Here is a 23,648-nt window from a genome sequence, read left to right on the forward strand (position 1 = left end):
ATATTGGGGTGATACAGTATAAACACTAAAAGTTTCTTGTTTAAATTTCTTGATTTCTTATTTATTTTGAGGCCCACTGCAACGTGACATAGGAGTGTGGTTTCCCCGCCCACTGAATTGATTGTATTAACTTGTAGTACCACATATAATCATATCCACAAGACAGGACCTGCGCTAAGCAACTGGGATTATAAGATCTGTTCGGCTCTCTGTTATCATTTGCACTTCAAGTTTGAGTTTTAAACGTTTTTAAAACAGTGTATGTTTGTAATAAAGTTAGTGAAATAGCTACATAATTCATCATCAAAGCGGCATGTCAGCACAATTATACAAGAAGACACTTCAATCGCGGTTTGTGGATTTAAATCAGGTTATTTTGTACTTTGTACATAACAGGTGTCTATACAGTAGTGTGTATAAATGTGTGTCCTGTCACAATTGCCATGCAAAAACTATAATGGCATTGTGTGTGATTCATCATTGCAGAAAGGCTTGAATTAACTTCACAACAAATATATCAACTAACAGTTGCAAGTTCTTACTGTAGTAAGGGAGATCTACTTTATTCTTGTATGTCACTGTGCTGTTTATCTACATAAAGGATACATGCATTTGGCACTGATACGCACGTGGTAATGGTGGGCAAGCAAAACTAGCTCGCTTGCAATGAGGGCACAGGTACCAGAAATAGCTAAGTCCTAACAGCTCACATTTCCCAGATTTAAAAAAGTATAATGAATAATCTGATAGGTATTTTGAGCTGAAACTTTACAAAACCATTCTGGAGACACACAAAAAATTATATTAAATCTTGAAAAAGGGATAGAATAGGTGCCCTTTAAAATATTAACCCAGCAGTTGGATTAGTCCCTATTACACATAGAATTGCATTGAAATAACCTGGTATTTTCGTAGAGAGAACACAATCTCCTGGCAAATTGTAATTTTTTGATATAGTGGCTATAGTAGATCATATAAGTTTGTATTTCATTTATATATTATAGTATGTTTTACAGGCCGACGCATTGGCGCAGTAGGTAGTGCTGTCGTCTCACTGCAAGAAGGTTGCTGGTTCGAGCCTCAGCTGGGTCAATTGGCGTTTCTTTGTGGAGTTTGCATGTTCTCCCTGCATTCGCGTGGGTTTCCTCCAGGTGCTCCGGTTTCCCCTACAGTCCAAAGACATGTGGTACAGGTGAGTTGGGTAGGCTAAATTGTCCATAGTGTATGAGTGTGAATGAGTGTGTATGGGTGTTTCCCAGAGATGGGTTGGAGCTAGAAGAGCATCCACTGTGCAAAACATATCCTGGATAAGTTGTTGGTTCATTCTGCTGTGGTGACCCCAGATTAATAAAGGGACTAAGCCGAAAAGAAAATTAATGAATAAGCATAATTTACTCATCACTAGTCCCACACAGAATCGGCGAGCGTAGAAATCTGCAGATTTCCAAAGATTGTAAGCCCTTCATTGAGTCTATGTATTTACTAGTGTAAATGTGTGTAAATGAATATTTATTCAGTTTTTAAATGAATTTCACTAATATTATTGTGATGTCATGATAATATTAAAATGTTCATATGATTTATTAACAAAACAGTTTGTAAAGTAATATTTTCTGCCTTTTATTTTACGATCTGTTATACAAAAGACTTGCGTTGTTCAATTAATTAAACAATTGTTTAATTATTTAAATTCATTAAAAGTAAAAAAAAATATTATTTTTATTTAATAATTATTTATTAAAATAAACTAATTATTTTATAAATAAAATTATTCACTAAAAATAATTAAAAAGACTAAGTTTTGTGACACTCCTAAAATCATTCTGCATAAATTCGCAGTTTTTTTTTTTTTTTTTTCTACGCAGCAAAAGCAAAAACAAAATGTCCGCAGATTCTTACTGGCCCTGCTTATCACCCAATGATGATTGAGTTCGGGGCACACAAAAACCATGCTCTTCTGTTTAAATGAAATTGTTTGAATTTGTGCGCCACTTTTTTATTAATATGAAAAAAATCCTCCTGAGATTGGGCTAATATTACGCTATTAGGCCTTTTGTCTTCTGTTTGAAATCAGCATGCCATTTTTTCCAGAAATTATTCATTATTTCCCAGGGGAGTGCACTATTTGACAATGAGAGTGCCATGGCTGGTAGCAAACATTACACATTCAAATAAACATTAATTGTGTTCCCATCATAGTACATAATTTTGAACAGCTCTTAGTAGAACGTTGTTTATAAGGAGTCACAGTGCAGCCTATTTTTGGGAGGGTTTGGTTTGTTGACAGCGTCACATCAATGCCTGCGGCACTGACACTGCCAAAACGTTCCGCTTCATCAAGCACCAGTCCATGATTAAGAATGACCGTAGCACTGAACTCTAAAGAGCTGATGAATGAGGGATGACAATGCTATAGATACAGGTGCCTCCTTACAAAACTGTTTGTTTGCAAGACTGTATAGAAAATTATGTTTAATGAAACTACAGAATGTCAAATAATTGCACAACATTCATTATTCTGAATGAAAAGATCATTCGTTATTAGATTATGGATACAAAGATTATTGCTTTATAATTTGCTTTCACATGATCATAGTTTAACTTGACGCATTAACCTTGTTTTCAAGTTATTAGGAGAAGTATGCATAGGAGTTTTCACTTTCTAAAGCATGAGAAACAAAGTAAGGATGTGGGCTGATAAAATGGCTCTGGTCCCGTGTTTAGATAAGAGTCTTGAAGGGCTGTATTTACTTTAGTTTCACACTAAGCCACCAAAATCTAAATAGTAAATTCTTTAACATGCAACTTGACAATTATTTACTGATAAACTAATGAAAATGCTGCAATTGCAGACTATGGAGTTTTTAGTAATAATACATTTACAATATATCAGCTGATGGCATCTTTCAGTCGCTGTCCATTTGATAAAAACCAGGCATTTGGACAAATTTCATATGATCTGACAGGAAATGTTTTTAAAATCCCAACCTTGCCGCAGGCAAATGACAGAGATGTTTCATAAGGACATTGCTTTAAAGGAATGTAATTCACCATTAAAGCATGAATTTCTTTTGAAACGTATCTGTTATGGTATCAGATCATAGCTGATGCTTTCGAAGCATGTGCTGATCTGAAGTGCACATATTAGTAGCTGAAAAAATACAAAAACCTACTCTTTGATAGGGTACAACACCATTGACAGCTTTATATCTTTATTCTGATAGTCTATTTTTATTAGATGAGAGCTCATGAAGAGGGGTGGCTCAGCGGATAGCACTGTTGCATCACAGCAAGAAGGTTGCTGGTTTGAGTTCACGTGATCCAGGAGGCATTTCTGTGTGGAGTTTGCATGTTCCCCCTGTTCACATGAGTCTTCTCTATACAGTAGGTGAATTGGGTAAAACCAAGGAGACAGCTTTTCTAATGTCTGTACTGAACTATAATAGGAGGGAAAGGAAAGTCATGACATGTGGCCAAGTATGGTGTCCCATACTTAGAATTTGTGCTCTGCATTTTACCTATCCAAGAAGACATACACAGCAGTGAGTAGTGAGCACACACACATATGCACACATCAGCACCCAGAAAGCAGCTGGGGGTTCAAAACCTTGCTCAAGAGTCTAACATCAATCATGGAACAGTACCGAGGGTGGAAGGAGAGTATGTTTCTCTCTAACCATTAGTTCCTTTAACAGCTACTGTACTGTATGTTCAAGCATACTGTCTCTTTCAGGGTCAAATTGTATGTTAGTTATATTGATTTTTTCTTGAGGTGTTTCGTCCACAGTGTAATTATAAAACAATTGAGCACCAGATACCAACATTTGAATGGCAACCTTAACACTTATCTAACTGAATCACACCAAAAAGCCATTCACTAGTTCATTTTAGCAGAAACAAACCAAACCAAGTATGAAAACAGCCTGAAATCCATACTTTACATAGTACATATTGTAATAATGTCAAAATAAAGTTTACTTGTATCTTTTGCTTTAATAATATTTTGTTGGTTAAATATATGTAGTAAACTTTAATTTGGAAAGAAGGTAAATGTTTATCATTTGAACAGTAGTACATTATTAGATCATACTTTTCAAATGTATATACATTTTTTTAATTGCAACTTGATTATGAATATGTAGTTATTAACATTTAAAGAAATGACATGCAAGTTTCATCAGAAATTACACAAAACATTAATGTTCGTGTAATTCTACAATCCAGTCTTTAACCACATAATTTCCCCATCAATCGAAAATCACATAACATGTAATACCTTTTCAGACGGCTATTTATAGTGTAATGAAGTTGGGATTAGCTCTATATAGGTAACACAAAATGCGCAATGACTAGGTTTTCAACACGAGGCCCTGCACGTGTTTACATATAGCACCATACCAGACTGGAAAATGTGGGGACTGGCATGTACTAGAGAAAGGGTGTCTAAGTTCACTCTAAACTTAGACTTGGACAAGTCAGGGTGATCTGCCAACAGAAAAATGTCTGACATAATCTAGAGCTCTATAGTTAAATCACATGTAAAGGTCAATATTTCAGTACCAGGGGACACAATTGACATATTATTCTAAATTGTATGCTGTACTTGTCCTAGCTCAATATACATTCTACAGTTTAATTTGACGTAGTGCTCATTTATAAGGGATAGTCTACCTAGAAATGGCAATTATGCCCTTCAATTACTCACCCTCAGATTGTTCCAAGATAATAAAATATTATATATATATATATATATATATATATATATATATATATATATAGCCTATATATATATATATATATATATATATATATATATATATATATATATATATATATATATATATATATATATATATATAGCCTATATATATATATATATATATATATATATATATATATATATATATTTTAGTCAGAATGAACACCTTGATACTTGATATTTAATAGAAGAAATTAATTGACATAACAGTTGGTGTGAAACAACATAGGTGAGAAATTTATTCCAGAGCTTTATTTTTCTGGTAAACTCTTACACTTCAGGGTCAAGCATCCAGAAATGACTTATAAAGGAGTACTCTGACTGTGCTAGAGTGACTAATATGTCAAAATAACCTTCATAACTGCAGGAGAAATTACCTTTAAAGCCACCCTTGAGCAAAGAGGTACAGTAAAGCCTCAATAAACAGGTGAGCCAGGCAAGACTTTTCTATTTAAATAAATGATGGATTTGGAATAAAACCATCTAAGCTTTAACATACTTAGGAATGGCACTCTTTTCACATAATGTGGCGACAATAATCTCTGTGATTTCGGAGATAGTTCTGTCTTCATTTATCTACCCTCATGTTGCTCTAAATATGTTTGACTAGGTCAGGTCAGTATGTTTGACTAGGTCAATTTCTTTTTCTTTTAAAAAACAACTAACAAAATGTAAATAAGAAGTGAATGATTTTTACATCCATATGCCAAAATTTCATTTTATTTATCTTAAATCTATAGTTAAATCCTGTAAGAAGTAGACAGTTTTGTCAGTTTTTTCCTATAAAATGTTATAAAACACTTTTTTGTAATGACCATTTTAAGACCTCTATAAGACCTTTATATATATATATAAACATTTTATTTATTTATTTATTTATTTTTATTTATTTATTTTTTTTAGGTCAGATGAGCTGCGGGGCTGGGCAGCTTTATATTCTTTTCTGAAACCAGTTGAGAGTTTCCTTGGCTATTATGGGATCATTGTGTTGCTGAAATGTCCACCATGTTTTTTTTTTTTATCTCCATCACCTGGTGTTGGGACTGAAGGAGCTAATGCTGATGCAAGGGGTAGGATTGCTTTCTAATTAGAATTGCTTCTCGCTGGCGCATCTGTGACGAAGACAGCAAGTCTTTGTGATGTATCAAGAGCCATGATATCCAGGGTAATGTCAGCATACCACCATGAAGGAAGAATCACATCCTACAGGAGTGTCCTAGTCCAGATTGTATCCACAGCTGCCCAACTCACTGCAGAATGAAATGTGCTGGTTTCCACCAAAACTGTTGATGGAGAGCTCCACATCAGAATCAATATACAAGGCTGGGCTGTTATAGCCAAACCTTTGGTTACTCTACCCAGTGCCTAATAACAGATTGAGGTAACGGATTCTACATGTTACCAGAGAAGAGAGGGAGGGGTGGGGGGTCTGTGTGAGGAGGGGAATCCAGCTTGTTCTGGATCCGGCTTGTTCCTGCACAAATTAAGCCCTGACTTTACCAATGCAAAACATTGGTTTCAAAGGTTCCAGCAACAAAACTCTTGGCCTGTAGATAATGCAAAACATGTATTGTTCTTTGATAAGTCCACCTTCCTTGTCTAAACCACATCAGGGATATTTATGGTGATGCACCCAATGGTTCAAACATTGTTACCTGAGGGTGGTGTCATGTATCAGGATGATAATGCAGCAATACACACTGCAAGACTATTGACAGAGCGGTTTGATGAACATGAAAGTGATTCATGGCCTGCACCAGATCTAAATAGTATCGACCTGTATGACCTGTCCACTATTCTGCAAAAAAAAAAAAAAAAAAAATGGCACAAAATCACTCTGGAAATTTGACATTTCCCAAATCCATCTTTCCATCGAACATCACAGAACATCATTATAATTATTAAGATATATTTTTTATTTCTTAATAAACAGCCTACTATAAATTAAAACCATTAACTTGATGTTTAATATATGAGATTAGACTATGCATTAGCTTTTTATAAGCGGATTTATGTTTTAAAACAAAATATGGAATTTTCTCAATAATATGTGTAAAGGAAACATTGGCCCTATATTTATTGTTTACATATATTTAAATTATTATGGAAACGAGGGTTTTTATAAAAACTAATATTAGATTTATTAGATTAGTTACTTCTCCCCATTTAGAGCGTCATTATAATAACTAACATGGTTCAAACGAGGAATCTGCAACAGAGCAACTACGGTTTAGGGGAAACACTCTTCAATCTTTCCCCAAACCATACATTGTATGATAGCTATGTCGTTTGGGAAACGCCAGGCCACTGTGCAGGACTTGCATCTGCCATTCCCAAGACCAAAATTATGCTGTATAGGCTGCAAAAGGTGGCACTACATGATACTAATGACTTTCTGTTTCATCGTCCAAGCCTATCAGGATAGATTTTGTGGGAAAGTGCATACTAATGTCATTCACTTGTATGTTTCTTGTTACATCTCTAAACAGAATTTGAAAAGTGCAGTATCTCTAATTACACATGTCTACTCTGAAAAAGCTGACCATGTATTTATGTATAATAATGTGACTCACAGAAACTAACAAAGGCATAAAAGCATTTTTCTCTCTCATTCAGATATAAATTCTATAAATTGCATAAGATCTTGAAATTGTGCACAGTTAAACATTTTGAAATTGCTTTACAAACACCCTCTAAATGATTACTTTTATATGTAAAAAACCACCATTCAAGGTCAGAGCTGATAATCAGAGAACATCATTGATTGTTGCAAGAGGCAAGATTACAACTACAACTACATACGTGTTCTTAATGTTTTCCCAGAGATGGGTTGCGGCTGGAAGGGCATCCGTTGCGTAAAAACTTGCAGGATAAGTTGGCGGTTCATTCCGCTGTGGCGACCCCGGATTAATAAAGGGACTAAGCCGACAAGAAAATGAATGAATGAATGAATGTTCTTAATGTTACAGCGATCTAAAATTAGTAATTAAATTAATTTGAGTAATCAATAGTGTCTCATTGTGCTTTGCTATGATCTGATTCTACTGTTCTTTCAATATTTTCAATAGTTCTGTTTTCTTAGCCTACCTTTGTCACCAATAAACTTCAGGATATTTTTAATCAGGTTTACATCAGGACTCAGAGCTGGTCATTTTATTATTTTCGTGTTTTTATCCTCAAAGATCAGTTTACCCTTTTTCTGTGTGACATTGGCCTGCATGTACTGTAAATTGGGTAAACTGGCTAATTGGGTGATGAACAAAGTAAAATGAAACAATGCTTAGATTTATTTTCCATCTTGTTAAAAGAGAGATAATACTGTAGGTCCCATTTAATGGAAATGAGCCATTAGTGACATTGAAAATATGGGAAAATATTCAACATCCTGACATGTTTGTGTTTAGTATCATATGCTCACTGCATATAAAAGAGCAGTTTTAACTTTCCTAAAAATATATTTATGTTGAAACAGGATTCAAGTTAAACAGGACTGAAGCAACAGAAGGGTGATGACAGAATTGCCAGTTTGGGTGAACTATCCCTTTAAGGCTTGTATCTCTCACTGTTACGAATCTGTGCTGAACCCGACTGTCTCTTTCTTTGCAATCGTGTGTGTCACAGACAGAACCAGGCCACACAGCACTGCATTTTGGGATGTCTAACAAGCCCTCTAGTCCTGCAGCCAGAGTTTTATTGCACCACAGCAGTGCTGGATATTTAAAGCGGACATGTCAGCAATACTTCATAGCATTGAGAAGAAGCCGTGAATAAACCACAGGCATACCAACAAATAAAATGCAAGTTAAGATAGATGAAAACTGATTATGGACAAAAGATGAAGTTGTCAGAGGATCTGGGGTTTGATCAATCCTCTGTTGTCATGGAAAATCAATCTTTTGCCATGTAAGAGAGATTACACTGTCCATTCAGGGTCAAACAAGTCCACTTTTTAAGTGGTCTGACGTGCAGTTACATTGTTCATACATCTGTCTGTTCATCCATCTGTACATGTACTAAAAAGAATAAATAAAATAAGGTTTAACTGTGGAGTTCTTATTAGCTTTATTGATTTTATTGATTTATTTCTAATGCTGAGTTATCCCCTTGCTTCTGAAATAAAATCTTTTTCTCTCTGTCTCAAAATGCTTTATTCACGTTTTATTTTAATCTCTGGCTTCAGTCTATTGACCCTGGTGTGTGTTTGGCTATTGCATTATGTAATGAGATTGCAGCTTTGAGCACACAAGGGAAATAGTGGCCATTTCCTTCATGTTTTGTGTTTGTTTTCTATGGTCTGCTGTAACCCAAGGCTATCCTGCATGCTCCTTTGTGCTCTCCTACCAAGCAAACATCATGCCTGCATATTACATAAAAAAAAAAACATGGAAAAAATACAGACATACTCCATATGTGGAAAAAATATAGTATATAATTATGTTATACTCTGGGTATAATAATGGGTTGTCATAACCCAACAATGGGTCAAATATGGACAAACCTAACGTTAGCTTATCCAGTTTGTAAATTTAATTTAATTTTTTTCATTTTATTTTAAATTAATCAATTTTAATGTAAAAATTGTTCCCAAAAATCTTTAGTGAACACAAAATATCAGTATATTAACTGTTTTCTGTATTTTGTGATTTTGTGATTTTTATTTATTTATTTATTTATTTTTATTTATTTATGCTCTTTAAAAGTGCATTCTGAGATGTTGATCTTTTCTCCAACACTTTTGGTGCTAAAAAGTTTAAAAAAGGGATTTTTGTTCACCTTTTTAATAGTTTAATGTGATATATTTTCTGGTTTGGTGTTGTAAGTTGTTATACAAAAACCTAAAAATAAACTGCCAGTATTTTTCCTGTTATTTTACAGATTTATTTGTCTTTATACATTATTTATTGTACAATATATTGTTTCAAACCACTAAAACCTTAGTAGTAGTCACTTTAATGACATGCACAATTAAATTTTTATCATAAAACATCGACAGAGCAGAGATCAACATCTCACAATGCAATTCCTAACAGTAAATAAACAGAAAACACCTGTAAATTACTAAATATGGAACCTGTAAACTTAACTTTTTTTTTTTTTACTGTGTCAAACAAACAAGAAAATAACAGTAAAAAATAAATAAACCAAGCTGATACCTTGTTTGACCAGCCTTGTTTAGGCTGGACATAGCTAGTTTTGGATGGGCTCCCAGCTTTGCTAGGCTGGACAAGCTGGTTTTAGCTGGTCATTTCCCAGCATGAAGTGCTTTTCCCAAACAATAAACCAAAAAATAACTCACGGCTGAACTCTTATAGTTTGATGCATCGTTTGGGAAAAGAACAATGTGGTAAGGAGTGTTTCGCAAAACCGTAGTTTCACTGTTGCAGATCCATATAGCTTAAACCATGTTAGTTATAATGTAAAATGTCCACAATCTAAACAGGGTGGAGTAACAACTTCTTTAGCAAAAACTCTAAAGTTTTACACGTACAATTATTAAAAAAAACAATTTTGGTAAAAACATGCACTAGTTTTTCGTATTAATTGAAGTGTATGTTAAAGACACATAAGACCTGTATATGTTTTCTTGACAAATATTATTGAGAATATTCTGTAAAAAATCACTATGTCACGGTCGGTGAGGGGAAAAGGAGCGAGGACTCAAGTGCAACGAAACAATGGGTATTTATTAATAATAAAAATAAAAATAAAAGGCAAAACAAAACTACCCCGAAGGGGAAAACATGAATACAAAGGCAAAAACAAACTTGACAGGGCTGGCAGGACTGGCAGGACAAGACAGGGCTGGACACAACAAGACAGGAAACTAGCAACGACGAACTGACAAAGGACTGAAAACATGAGGGGGATTATAAAGCAAAAAAGTAAATTGAAACACAGGTGAACACAATTAACTAAATATGGGTTAACAAGGAGGGTGGGACTAGACAATAGACGGGAGAGCGCATGACACAGAGAGACAATACAAGCCATGCGCTCACATAACACAACACTGAAGCACACGACAAAAGCACGTGACCAATGTAAACACCGAGCCATGTGCTTTGACAAAAGACGCAAGACACGAGCACACGATGAATGAAAACACTCACCATGCGCTCACATATGCAGCATGCATGCTTCATCCCAGCGCCGACCAAAACCGAAACCAACAAGACTGAGACGCTGGGAATGAAACACCATGCTGCTGACAGACGAAAACACAAACACGAGTACAAGAGCGCACGCGTCTGAGGGACGCAGAGCGCGCGCGCGGCCGCGTCAAGCAGAAGCGCGCACACTCTGCGTACACCCACGACGGCGCGCGCGCACACAGAGACAGAAACAGGACCGGACATGGGTAGTGTCAGAGCTTTGCCACCAAAACAAGAATTTACAAAGACCAGAGTGGCAGAACCCTGACACTAGCCCCCCCCAAAAGGGACGCCACCTGGCGTCCCTAAAGGGAACATCCAACAAGGTACAAGACAGACAAGAAAACAAAACAGGCAACATCAACAGACACAAGACAGGGGGGTGAACAGGCAAGACGACATGAAGGGAGGGAGGGAGGGAAGCCAAGCCAGACCCAACAAGACAAACAAGGGAGGGATGGGAGGGCAAGACCAGGGAGGATCAGGAGGGACAGTCCAGGGTGGATTCAGTGGGTCGGGGGCCCCGGCAGGGAGCCAGGGTGGAGCCGGAGGGTCCGTCCAGGGTGCAGGGAGGGAACACCAGGGAGGAGCAGGAGGGACGACCCAGGGAGAGTCTATCAGGGGAGACAAGGCAGGAGGTCGGTGGGGAGCCGGCTGGGCTGGAGACCAGAGGGGAGCCGGCAGGGCTGGAGACCAGAGGGGAGCCGGCAGGGCAGGAGACCAGAGGGGAGCCGGCAGGGCAGGAGACCAGAGGGGAGCCGGCAGGGCAGGAGACCAGAGGGGAGCCGGCAGGGCAGGAGACCAGAGGGGAGCCGGCAGGGCAGGAGACCAGAGGGGAGCCGGCAGGGCAGGAGACCAGAGGGGAGCCGGCAGGGCAAGGCGTCGGGCTGGGACCGGCAGGACGAGACGTCTGGGTGGCGCCGGCAGGGCAAGGAGCGGGGCTGGGGCCGGCTGGGCAAGGCGTCTGGGTGGCGCCGGCAGGGCAAGGCGTCTGGGTGGCGCCGGCAGGGCAAGGCGTCTGGGTGGCGCCGGCAGGGCAAGGAGCCGGGCTGGTGCCGGCAGGGCAAGGAGCCGGGCTGGTGCCGGCAGGGCTAGACGTCTGGGTGGTGCCGGCAGGGCAAGGAGCCGGGCTGAAGCCGGCAGGGCAAGACGTCTGGTTGGGACCGGCAGGGCAAGGAGCCGGGCTGAAGCCGGCAGGGCAAGACGTCTGGGTGGCGCCGGCAGGGCAAGGAGCCGGACTGGGACCGGCACTGAGCTGCGCTCAGGGGCTGGAGCCGACACTGGAGGGCGCTCAGGGGCTGGAGCCGACACTGGAGGGCGCTCAGGGGCTGGAGCCGACACTGGAGGGCGCTCAGGGGCTGGAGCCGACACTGGAGGGCGCTCAGGGGCTGGAGCCGACACTGGAGGGCGCTCAGGGGCTGGAGCCGACACTGGAGGGCGCTCAGGGGCTGGAGCCGACACTGGAGGGCGCTCAGGGGCTGGAGCCGACACTGGAGGGCGCTCAGGGGCTGGAGCCGACACTGGAGGGCGCTCAGGGGCTGGAGCCGACACTGGAGGGCGCTCAGGGGCTGGAGCCGACACTGGAGGGCGCTCATGGGCTGGAGCCAGTATGGTGGAGGAGCCCTTTCTCCTCCTACGCTTCCTTATTTTTGGTGGCGGGAAGCTGGCCACCTCTTCAGACACTGCTGGGCACTCCACTACCTCTGAAAGTGTTGCAGTGTCTGTTTCGGGCACCTCGAGGGATGTTGCTGCCGCCAGGGTGGTTGCTGGATGGGCTGCAGTTTGTTCAGTCACCTCTAGGTGGGTGACAGGTGAGGAGGGCCCGTTCTTCCTCCTCCGTCTCCGTTGGTGGGTCATCGGAGGACTGGGGATTTGGCAGTCTGTGAGCGGGATTGGCGGTGGGCCAAGGGGAGGCAGGCCACCGTCTCCCTGGCTGTGGTACAAATAGCTCACAAACTGCCAGAATGACAGTATCCCCAGCATCCCCATCTCCCAGGCCTGAAGGGGGCTGTTGAGTCCAGCATTGAAAGCCTCCTTCAGTGCTGTGGTGGTAAACTCAAGCCCCTCTGCTGCGTAGACAAACTGGTAGGCAAACTCCTTGACTGAAGATTCCCCTTGATGAAGACCAAAGAGTTTGCCCAAACGTTCCTTCTGCTGGCATGCAGAGGGACGTGAACTGGGAGATGGGAAAAGGAAGATACCCATATTTCTGCTGAGTCCTCTGTTATGGTCAGTTCGTACTGTCACGGTCGGTGAGGGGAAAAGGAGCGAGGACTCAAGTGCAACGAAACAATGGGTATTTATTAATAATAAAAATAAAAATAAAAGGCAAAACAAAACTACCCCGAAGGGGAAAACATGAATACAAAGGCAAAAACAAACTTGACAGGGCTGGCAGGACTGGCAGGACAAGACAGGGCTGGACACAACAAGACAGGAAACTAGCAACGACGAACTGACAAAGGACTGAAAACATGAGGGGGATTATAAAGCAAAAAAGTAAATTGAAACACAGGTGAACACAATTAACTAAATATGGGTTAACAAGGAGGGTGGGACTAGACAATAGACGGGAGAGCGCATGACACAGAGAGACAATACAAGCCATGCGCTCACATAACACAACACTGAAGCACACGACAAAAGCACGTGACCAATGTAAACACCGAGCCATGTGCTTTGACAAAAGACGCAAGACACGAGCACACGATGAATGAAAACACTCACCATGCGCTCACATATGCAGCATGCATGCTTCATCCCAGCGCCGACCAAAACCGAAACCAACAAGACTGAGACGCTGGGAATGAAACACCATGCTGCTGACAGACGAAAACACAAACACGAGTACAAGAGCGCACGCGTCTGAGGGACGCAGAGCGCGCGCGCGGCCGCGTCAAGCAGAAGCGCGCACACTCTGCGTACACCCACGACGGCGCGCGCGCACACAGAGACAGAAACAGGACCGGACATGGGTAGTGTCAGAGCTCTGCCACCAAAACAAGAATTTACAAAGACCAGAGTGGCAGAACCCTGACACACTAAGCTAACACGTATTGTAATCTCATAATTCATATAAACCATTAATGGTTGTAGGCCTAATTTACAGTAGGCTATATATTAAGAAATGAAAAACAAAAAAAATTACTTAATAATAATAAACATTATTAATTAATTAATTAATATTTATTATTATTATTATTATTATTATTATTATTATTATTATTATTATTATTATTATTATTATTATTATTATTATTTATGATAATAAGTAGGATATATATATATATATTTTTTATAATTTATTTTTTGGAAAAGTCTACTTTTACAATTTGACGCATTCAAACCACTGCAGAAATTTAACCAACAGGGCAATGTCATATCAAGATAATTTTTAATTAAATAACCTATACTATAAATTAAAACCATTAACGTTTGCTATATATTTTTGTTTTTATATGCTTTGGAGACTTTACATAAATTCTGCTTTGAAATAAAAGGTCACCTATAGCTTTCGTCATGAGCCACGGCTGCTTTTAAAATGGCATGAATGTTTTCAAAGTGCACTGTAAAGGAAACGCAATTGTCAATATGAAGATCACTAAAAACTGAACTGTAAAATATTTTGAAAGCAAATAACACCTTATTTATTTAGTCATTCCAAGTTTAAATGTTTTAGAATGTTCTAAATGATTAACTTAACTTTAGCTCTAGAGCTGTAGTTGCAAGCAAATGCAGTTTGTAAATGTGACAGTTTGCAAATGTTCTTTGGAATTTTACGGATTTGGGAAACTGTCACCTTAGAATTATAAGGTTCTATCTGACATTTTTGTCAAAATTTAGTTATTGACATATTAAAGGACCACTTATTAGCATTATGGAGGGTTTTTTTAATAAGTTGCTTACATTTTAAGAATGTGTATTAAAAAAACATGTTACACACATACTGTTTGCTATGGAATGCAAAAACTTTAAAGCTCAACATCTCAAAATAATTCAGAAAGCAGAAAGAACCTTATAATTATATATAACATTTGTGGAAATATAAATTTATATCATCTAATTCCAAAAGAACAATAATCTACGTATAACTAAAAAGTTATATTCTTTGGTTTTTAATTATATAATTTCATTAACATCCCAGCTAGGAGGGACATTTAACCTTTATCTCTCTGACTACAGGCTAAGCCAGTGATGCAAATGCTTTAAACGACTCTGTCTTTGTCTTCGGGTGTTGCTTTTATGCTACAGAAACCCTATGTTGATTAACTTGTGTGGTCAGTAGCTGGGCCGTTTTTTAACACCTATGCCAGGCTGACTCCAACTCTTAATTTGCATGCTTTGTTTAGCCATATCCCCTCCTCCTAAGAACACAATATAGACATGAAATCTTTGTCTTAAATCAGACTTGTGTGAGACTTGAGAGACTTGTGAAAGAACTTGCAGACTGCAGACCTCTAGTAGGCTCTTGCATGGAAATCTAAAAGACGCTGTATGACTGCAGATTAACCAACACGTCTCAATAAAGGAATTCTGCTTGTTTCGAGTCTCCTGGATTGGGTTCTTCTCTTCTCTTTTCACTCATTTATTTTTTTTCAACACATTGTACAAAGTAATATAGCTCTACATACACTTGTCTATTTGTATATTTGCATTCACTACTTACTGCCTTTTTATATATTCATTATCTTTTTATTGTCTTGTCTCTGTAATTCTGTTGCACTTTAGAAGCTGTCACAAAAACAAATTCCTCGTATGTGCGAACATACCTGGCAATAAAGCTCTTTCTAATTCTGATTCTGATCCTGATTATTCCAAGGTGATGAAATGCTAAATCAATGAACTTCTGTTTACTGACTAATGATGGTTTTCAGAAATGCACCCCCTAAGCCCAGGCTGGAAATAGCTGAAATCTGCCTGGAAATGGCTTCTAAAAAACCCTCTAAAACCAGGCTGGTTGCCCAGCTGAAACCAACCAACTGCTAACTGTCTATTTAGCTAACTTAGAGTGATTTAAGCTTTTTTCACCATTAATTATATACACAAAGAAATGCTTAAATTGAACACTTTGTGACTGCTACATGATTTTAATAATGAGCCATTCTGATTGATACCCGTCAGTGTGCCTTTAGTATCCCAACACACAGCCAAGGCACACCAAAGGCACCTATTAACGAAACTTGTCGCCAATCCAAGGCCTCTGCTCTAGACTGACCGCTCATACCTTCACCCTGGAGAGCAGCCAGACCCTCACAGATATCAGCCGGTCTTTCGCAAATGTCCGGTATGTTGACAAGTTATATTATTACCCATCTAGTTTCCTAATATGACAACCTGAGTCATGTGTGACCTTGGAACATACTCGATCTGAAATTTCAGTGTTTGTTTCACCTGCTTTAACCTCTCAGGTGAGGACAGCTGGAGTCCTGTGATGCGCACGACGTGTCATACAGCCTTGGTTGAATCACATTGTTCTCTCTCTCTCTCTCTCTCTCTCTCTCTCTCTCTCTCTCTCTCTCTCTCTCTCTCTTTAAATGATTGTTTTGAATAGCAATGCCCTTAAGCGCAGGCTGGAGCAGCTGCAGATTATGCACTGACCTCACCAGGGGTTATTCAGCCATAAGCTCAGACTAGATGAGGTATAAAAAAAGAGAAAGAGATAAAATAACACCACTTGTTATTCTGTGTATATATTTAGCTTTTTCATGATTCGATGATATTACACATAGTAGACATTTAATAGACATTACACAACTTGTCACCTGGTTGGTGTCAGTCAGTATGATATATCCTTAAACTGTCACTTATTTATTCACCTTCTACAGTGAACCCAAACAGCATGTATATTAATACAATTTGAATAAATAAACAATAAATGTCAATGGGGATAAAAAAAAATAGTTTGGTTTTCCACATTCTTCAAAATGCCTCTTTTGAACACCTTGTAACTTCTTGTAATGAAGGATCTATTTAAGATGGTTTTAAATGTGAGCGTTAATATGATTTTTTAAAATATATTTGAAATATTCAGTTTACTTTAATACACTATGAAAAAAATTGTGAATTGACAGTTTTTCCGTACTTTGTGATTCATGTTTTTTCCCACTTATTCAGACCTTTGAATTAAATTATGGGAGCTTGGTCGTTCTTCCAACAATTTTTAAACATGAAAAGTTAGAAAAAGTGACTTTTATTAAAATTTTGAAGTGATATATTGTCTGGGTTGTTGTTGTAAATTATGCTGCAAAAACTTAATTATAAACTGTCAGTACATTTTCTGTTATTTTACAAACATGTGCAAGTTTATTTATTTAAATAGCACATTTCATACACAATGGCAATTCAAAGTACTTTACATAAACAGGAATAAAAGAGAAAAGTATAAGAAAAGTAAAAAATAATAATAAAAATGATTTTAAAAGCAGATAAAAAGGTGTTAAAACAGGTTATAAAAGAATGAAAAAGATAGAGTAGGAGTTTGGTTCGCATTGCCGGCAATAAGTCAGATTTGTTTCCAGTGCATGTTGGACTCCGGCTGGCCTGCCCCTTGTCACCAATTCTATTCATAATTTTTATGGACGGAATTACAAGGGTCTGGTTCGGGGACCACAAGATTTCATCTCTATCATTCGCAGACAATGTTGTTTTGTTGGCTTCATCAAACATGAACCTTGCATGCATCAGGGCGGTTTGCTGCCGAGTGTGACGCGGCTGGAATAAGAATCAGCACCTCCAAGTCCAAGGTCATGGTGCCCCACCGGAAAAAGGTGGTTTGCCATCTCCAGGTTGGAGGAAAGTCCTTACCCGAGGTAGAGGAGTTTAAGTATCTCTGGGTTTTGTTCCTGAGTGAGGGTTTTGGTCACAAGTGAGGGAAGGATGAAACGTGAGATTGACAGGTGGACCTGATCCAGGAAAAGCGGCCAAAAGTAAATGAATTATTGAATGAATAAAAAAGAGAAAAACATCAGTGAGATCTGTTGGACGTAGCACAGTGCTCATTCAATGAAGGCACAGCTAAACAGATGGGTTTTCAGTCTTGATTTGAATGCGCCTTATGTTGGAGCACATCTGATCATTTCTGGAAGCTGATTCCAGCAGTTGGGGGTGGAGTAGCTGAAAGCTGATTCACCCTGTTTTGACTGAACTCTTTGAATTTCTAGTTCATATGATCCAAAAGATCTGAGTGATCTGTTTACAGTGCATCTGGAAAGTATTCATGGCGCTTCACTTTTTCCACATTTTTTATGCTATAGCCTTATTCCAAAATGAATTAAATTCATTAATTTCCTCAAAATAAAGCCCTTCGGTGAAGCATGGTGGTGACAGCATCATGCTGTGGGGATGTTTTTCAGCAGCAGGAACTGGAAGACAAGTCAGGTTAGAAGGAAAGATGAATGCAGCAATGTACAGAAACATCCTGAAAGAAAACCTGTTTCAGAGAGCTCTTGACCTCAGACGGGGGTGACGGTTCATCTTCCAGCAGGACAATGACCCAAAGCACACCGCCAAAATTTCAATGGAGAGGCTTCACAACAACCCAATGAATGTCTTTAAGTGGCCAAGCTAGAGTCCAGACCTAAATCCTACGAACATCTCTGGAGAGATCTGAAAATGGCTGTACATTGTCGCTTCCCATCCAACCTGATAGAGCTTGAGAGGTCCTGCAAAGAGGAATGGGCAAAAATGCCCCAAAACAAGTGTGCCAAGCTTGTGGCATCATATTCAAAAAGACTTGAGGCTGAAATTGCTGCCAAAGGGGCATCAACAAAGTATTGAGCAAAGGCTGTGAATACTTATGTGATTTTTATGTGAAGCTGTGATTTTTCAGCTTTTTTTTTTTTTTTTTTTAATTTGCAACATTTTAAATAAATCTTTTTTCACATTGTCATTATGGGGCATTGTGTGTAGAATTTTGAAGAAATAAAGGAACAATGCATTTCGGAATAAGGCTGTAACATAAGTAAAATGTGGAAAAAGTGAAGAGCTATGAATACTTTTCAGATGCATTGTATTTCTCTATTTAATATTTCTTGAACAATATGTCTCAAATGACTAAAATGTCCCTTTGTTAAACTGCACTTTGTTAAACTGCACATTGAATTTTCAGCATCAAAAGTAGACAGCAGAGTTTAACATCACTTAATGCAATTCAGAACCGTTAATAAACGGAAAACACTGAATACATTCTTTCATTTTCTTTTTGGCTTAGTCCCTTTATTAATCCGGGGTCGCCACAGAAATGAGTCGCCAACTTATCCGGCACATGTTTCATGCAGCGGATACCCTTCCAGCCGCAACTCATCATTGTGAAACATCCACACACACTCATTCACACTCACACACTATGGACAATTTAGCCAACCTAATTCACCTGTACCGCATGTCTTTGGACTGTGGGGGAAACAGGAGCACTTGAAGAATAAAATCCACGCGAACGCAGGGAGAACATGCAAACTCCACACAGAAACGCCAACTGACCTGACCATGGCTCGAACCAGCGACCTTCTTGTTGTGACAGCACTACCTACTGTGCCACTGTGCCGCCATCAAAAAATACAAAAATTTTTAATTAACAGATTTTTTTACAGTGTAAAGAGCATGGGTAAATAAATACTCTGAATTTATGGCAAAGAAAACCCAGAAGACCATTGATCAAGAATCTTTCAGTAAGACTGCCTTTTTGTTTGTTTGAAAGATGTCTTTTATTCAGATCAAACTATCAAATGTGACAGTAAAACATAGATATTTGTAATATTAAAATGATTTGTAAAGGACTATGTAACATACTGTAAATCTAGAGTAATGGCGGCTGGAAATTCAGCTTTGCCGCCAGAAAAAAGTGATTAATGATTAATATTTATGATTTCAAATTTAATATAAAACACTTTTTAAAAAGTGTATTAATATTTTAGAATAATGCAATTTATTGTGAAATATTACATTTAATATACAGTTCAAGTCTACAGTTTAAATTATTAGCCCCCCTTTACATTTTTTTTCTTTTTTTTCAACATTTTTCGAAAATGTTGTTTAACAGAGCAAGGAAATCTTCACAGTATGTGTGATAACATGTTTTCTTCTGGAGAAAGTCTTGTTTGTTTTATTTTGGCTAGAATAAAAACAGTTTTTAATTTCCTAAAAACATTTTAAGGTAAAAATTATTAGCCCCTTTAAGTTATAATTTGTTCGATATACAGAACGAACCATTGTTATACAATAACTTGCCTAATTACCCTAAAATGCCTAGTAAACTTAATTAACCTAGTTAAGCCTTTAAATGTCACTTTGATCTGTATACAAGTGTCTTAAAAATATCTAGTAAAATATTTTTTACTGTCATCATGACAAAGATAAAATAAATCAGTTATTAGAAATGAGTTATTAAAACTATTATGTGTAGAAATGTGTTAAAAAAAAAAAAAAACTTCACTCCTTTAAACAACAAATGGGGAAAAATAACTGGGGGTGGAGTCTTAATAATTCTCACTTTTTACATTATAATATAATGACTGTATTAAGATTTACAACTAAATATACAGTGCCCAGCAGGAATGAATACACCCCTCAATATTTCATTTAAATGTACACTATCGGTCAAAAGTTTGGGGTCAGTTTTTGATTCATGTTTTTTTTTTAAAGAAAATTATTGTTCATCAAGGCGGCATTTATTAAAATAAAATAAAAAAAAGTTAAATATTCATAAAATTTTAAATAACTGCTTTCTTATTGTGTGTCATCATTGCTGTAATTACTATTACCATGAATAATAATAATAATAATAATAATAATAATAATAGAGTGATTTTTAAAGGATCAGGTGACTGAAGACTGCAGTAATGAAGCTCATCTGTAATATCACTCGAATAAATGATTAGTTATTTTATAGTGCAATACCATTTCACGATTTTACAATTTGTACTGTATTTTTACTTAAATAAATGCAGCCTTGGTGAGCAGGAGATGCTTATTTTAAAACATTTAAAGTCCTACTGACTCCAAAGTTTTGACCGGTAGTGTACATATTAAATAGGATGCTAAACAAATAATATATTTGTGTACATTTAATAGTAGACTGCAAAGTTTTGATTGCAAGTCGCTCCCACCTAACTCTTCTTTTCACATTCAGATTCTTAATATCTTCAAAGCTTTAAAGTACTGCTTCAGGGTCAAATTCTAGTCAGGCGGTGACAAAAAAAAATCCCCCTTCTTAACACATCAAACGAACCCTCTTTCTTCTTAAAACAAAAGTTGCAACATCATCATCAAAAAAAAAAAAAAAAAGAGAGAAAACATTTTTTTCTGTATAACTTTATTCATTAAAAATGAATGAGCAAAGTTGAAATAAATATAGTAAATACATTAGTATTCAGTCACTGGAGAACATAAACCATAGCATGAAGACTGATGGGATTTAGATTAACAGATGATATAAATACAAATACAACCACTGTATGAAAATCTCATGACGTGAGCCAAGCCAGAATTACAATGACGACTGAAAATCACCAGACTTGTTAAAGGTCATCAACTAGAATACTGCGGTATCACTGGGGTCCCAAATGAATCGTGAAACAGGCAGCTCAAGCATTAGTTGCAAAATAAATTATGTTTTCATTGTGACAAATACTGCTGTCAACCAGTCTATCTGAAGAAAACAACCAGAATCACCATCGACAAAAGCAAAATAAAAAATTAAATGTGCATCCATTTTATGGCCAGTCAGCAAACATGAGAAAAATCTGACATGAACACACACACAGACACACACACACACACACACACACGCACATGCACACACACACACATACAAATCAAGTCACATTACTAATATTCCTTTCATTTCAGAATAAGAAAGGGTTGTCAACAACTACTAAACTACATTTAACAAAACTGCAAGTTTGAGCTCAGACACAAACCCTCATATAAAGTTAAGCTAAATTTGAAAAGCATCATAAGTCCAAAGAGAATGTTGAGTTATGTTTCACACAGAAGTTTTTATAAACCGTGGGCTCCTGTAACCCTGGTGACAGAGCGCTGTCTCTTTAAGAATGCTGGGTAAGTTTGTTTGCCAGGCTATTTTAGCTGAGACCAAGCCCCTTATTGACCTACTTTCAGCTAGGACATTAGACCAGACCCATGCTGAAGAAAAAGTCTAAAACATTTGAATTTAACATTGCAGAACAATGTTTTCTGAACACACATACATACTCTATATTATACATCAAATTCATGTATTCTAATACCACATAAAATGTTTGGTCATTCCCTCAAGCAGTCGGTAATGATGAATCCACATTACATAACAACTAAAGACAGACATATTAACTGGGTTCCTTGAGGAACCCTGGTTCACAACATAATAATACCACACTTTACACAACAATACATCACACTGCTGAAACTTTACACGTAGAGCTTACATGATCACTGCTGTGCGTTATTTTCATGCTTTCCTGACGTGGCTCTCAGGGTTGAGCAAAACTCAGAATTAGAGAAGTGTAGTTAATGTGAACTAAGTTAAAAGCACTGACAAGAAGCTCAACTGGAATGTTAATGGACACAACGGAAAAAAGGAATGCACTGACTTCATCTTTGTTCCTTGCCTATAATCCTATTTAAAAGAACTGTTCACCCAAAAATGAAAATTGTCATCATTTTCTCACCCTTCACTTATTTAAAACCTATATCAGTTTCCTCCATCTGTTGAACACAAAAGTAGATATCTTGAAAAATGATGGCTGCATTGACTTTTTTATGATTATTGAAGTCAATGGGTCCCAGCAACCAGCATTCTTCAAAATATCTTCAGTTCAGCAGAAGATAAAAATTAAAGGTGTAAACCACACGAGGGAGAACAAATGAGAACAGGTAATTTTCATGTTTTCAATTTTCAAATATATATACATAAACATATGATAAAACCCATAAGCATAATGTAACCCATACTCATTCTGAAAACGTACCTTTCGTACATTTCTGGCCAGTGCCAAATGTGTCCCAGGAGATTTTTTTTTTTTTTTGCAGTTTTTGTTTTCACAAATCAGGCACTGAGTACACCTTTTCAGATCTCAAATTTCTATTGCGAGTACCATTTGCACCTGCTCTTCTCGCGTAAATCCACCAGAGGCCGCTGTCGACTGAATGTTTGACTGACCGATCGACTGACCTAACCTCCCCCAAAAGCAGTGATTGACTCGCCCACCCACTTTCCTAAACTCAACCGACAGTTTTAAAAAGCAATCCAGAAAAAGAAAAGATTTTTACCACATTTTCAGATTTACCACATTCTCACCTTGTTATTTACTGGTTAATTTTATTTTTTGGCATTCTGTTTTTGTCTCACTCGTTTTCTGGAACCATTCTTTTCTGGAACCCCGTTGTTGTGGTCAACTTCTCTTTGCATCTCATGTCCGCCGACTTACATGGCGAGCTAACTGGACAAACTGGTAACAGCGAAAAGCCATCCATAAGGAGGTAAGCGGTCAGCTGGTAAGTGCAAAAAGGAACGGCATCATATCTTATTCTGGCAGATTGCTGGTAAACACACAAATTGCTAACGGAATACAATTCTGCCATTGGACTACAAGTTCCAGTCATGCACCACTCACATGCACACACCTCCTGGCTGAGTCTTGTTATACTGTTTTTAAACATTATGACGCATTTCCTTGCCTTGCCAGTTTTGAACCTCACTTTGATTTCTTTGTTTTACTGTTTATTCCTGTCTGCTGCCTGTT

This window comes from Danio rerio, chromosome 12 (assembly GCF_052040795.2).
Source record: "Danio rerio strain M-AB ecotype USA chromosome 12, GRCz13ab, whole genome shotgun sequence".
Taxonomy (NCBI): domain Eukaryota; kingdom Metazoa; phylum Chordata; class Actinopteri; order Cypriniformes; family Danionidae; genus Danio; species Danio rerio.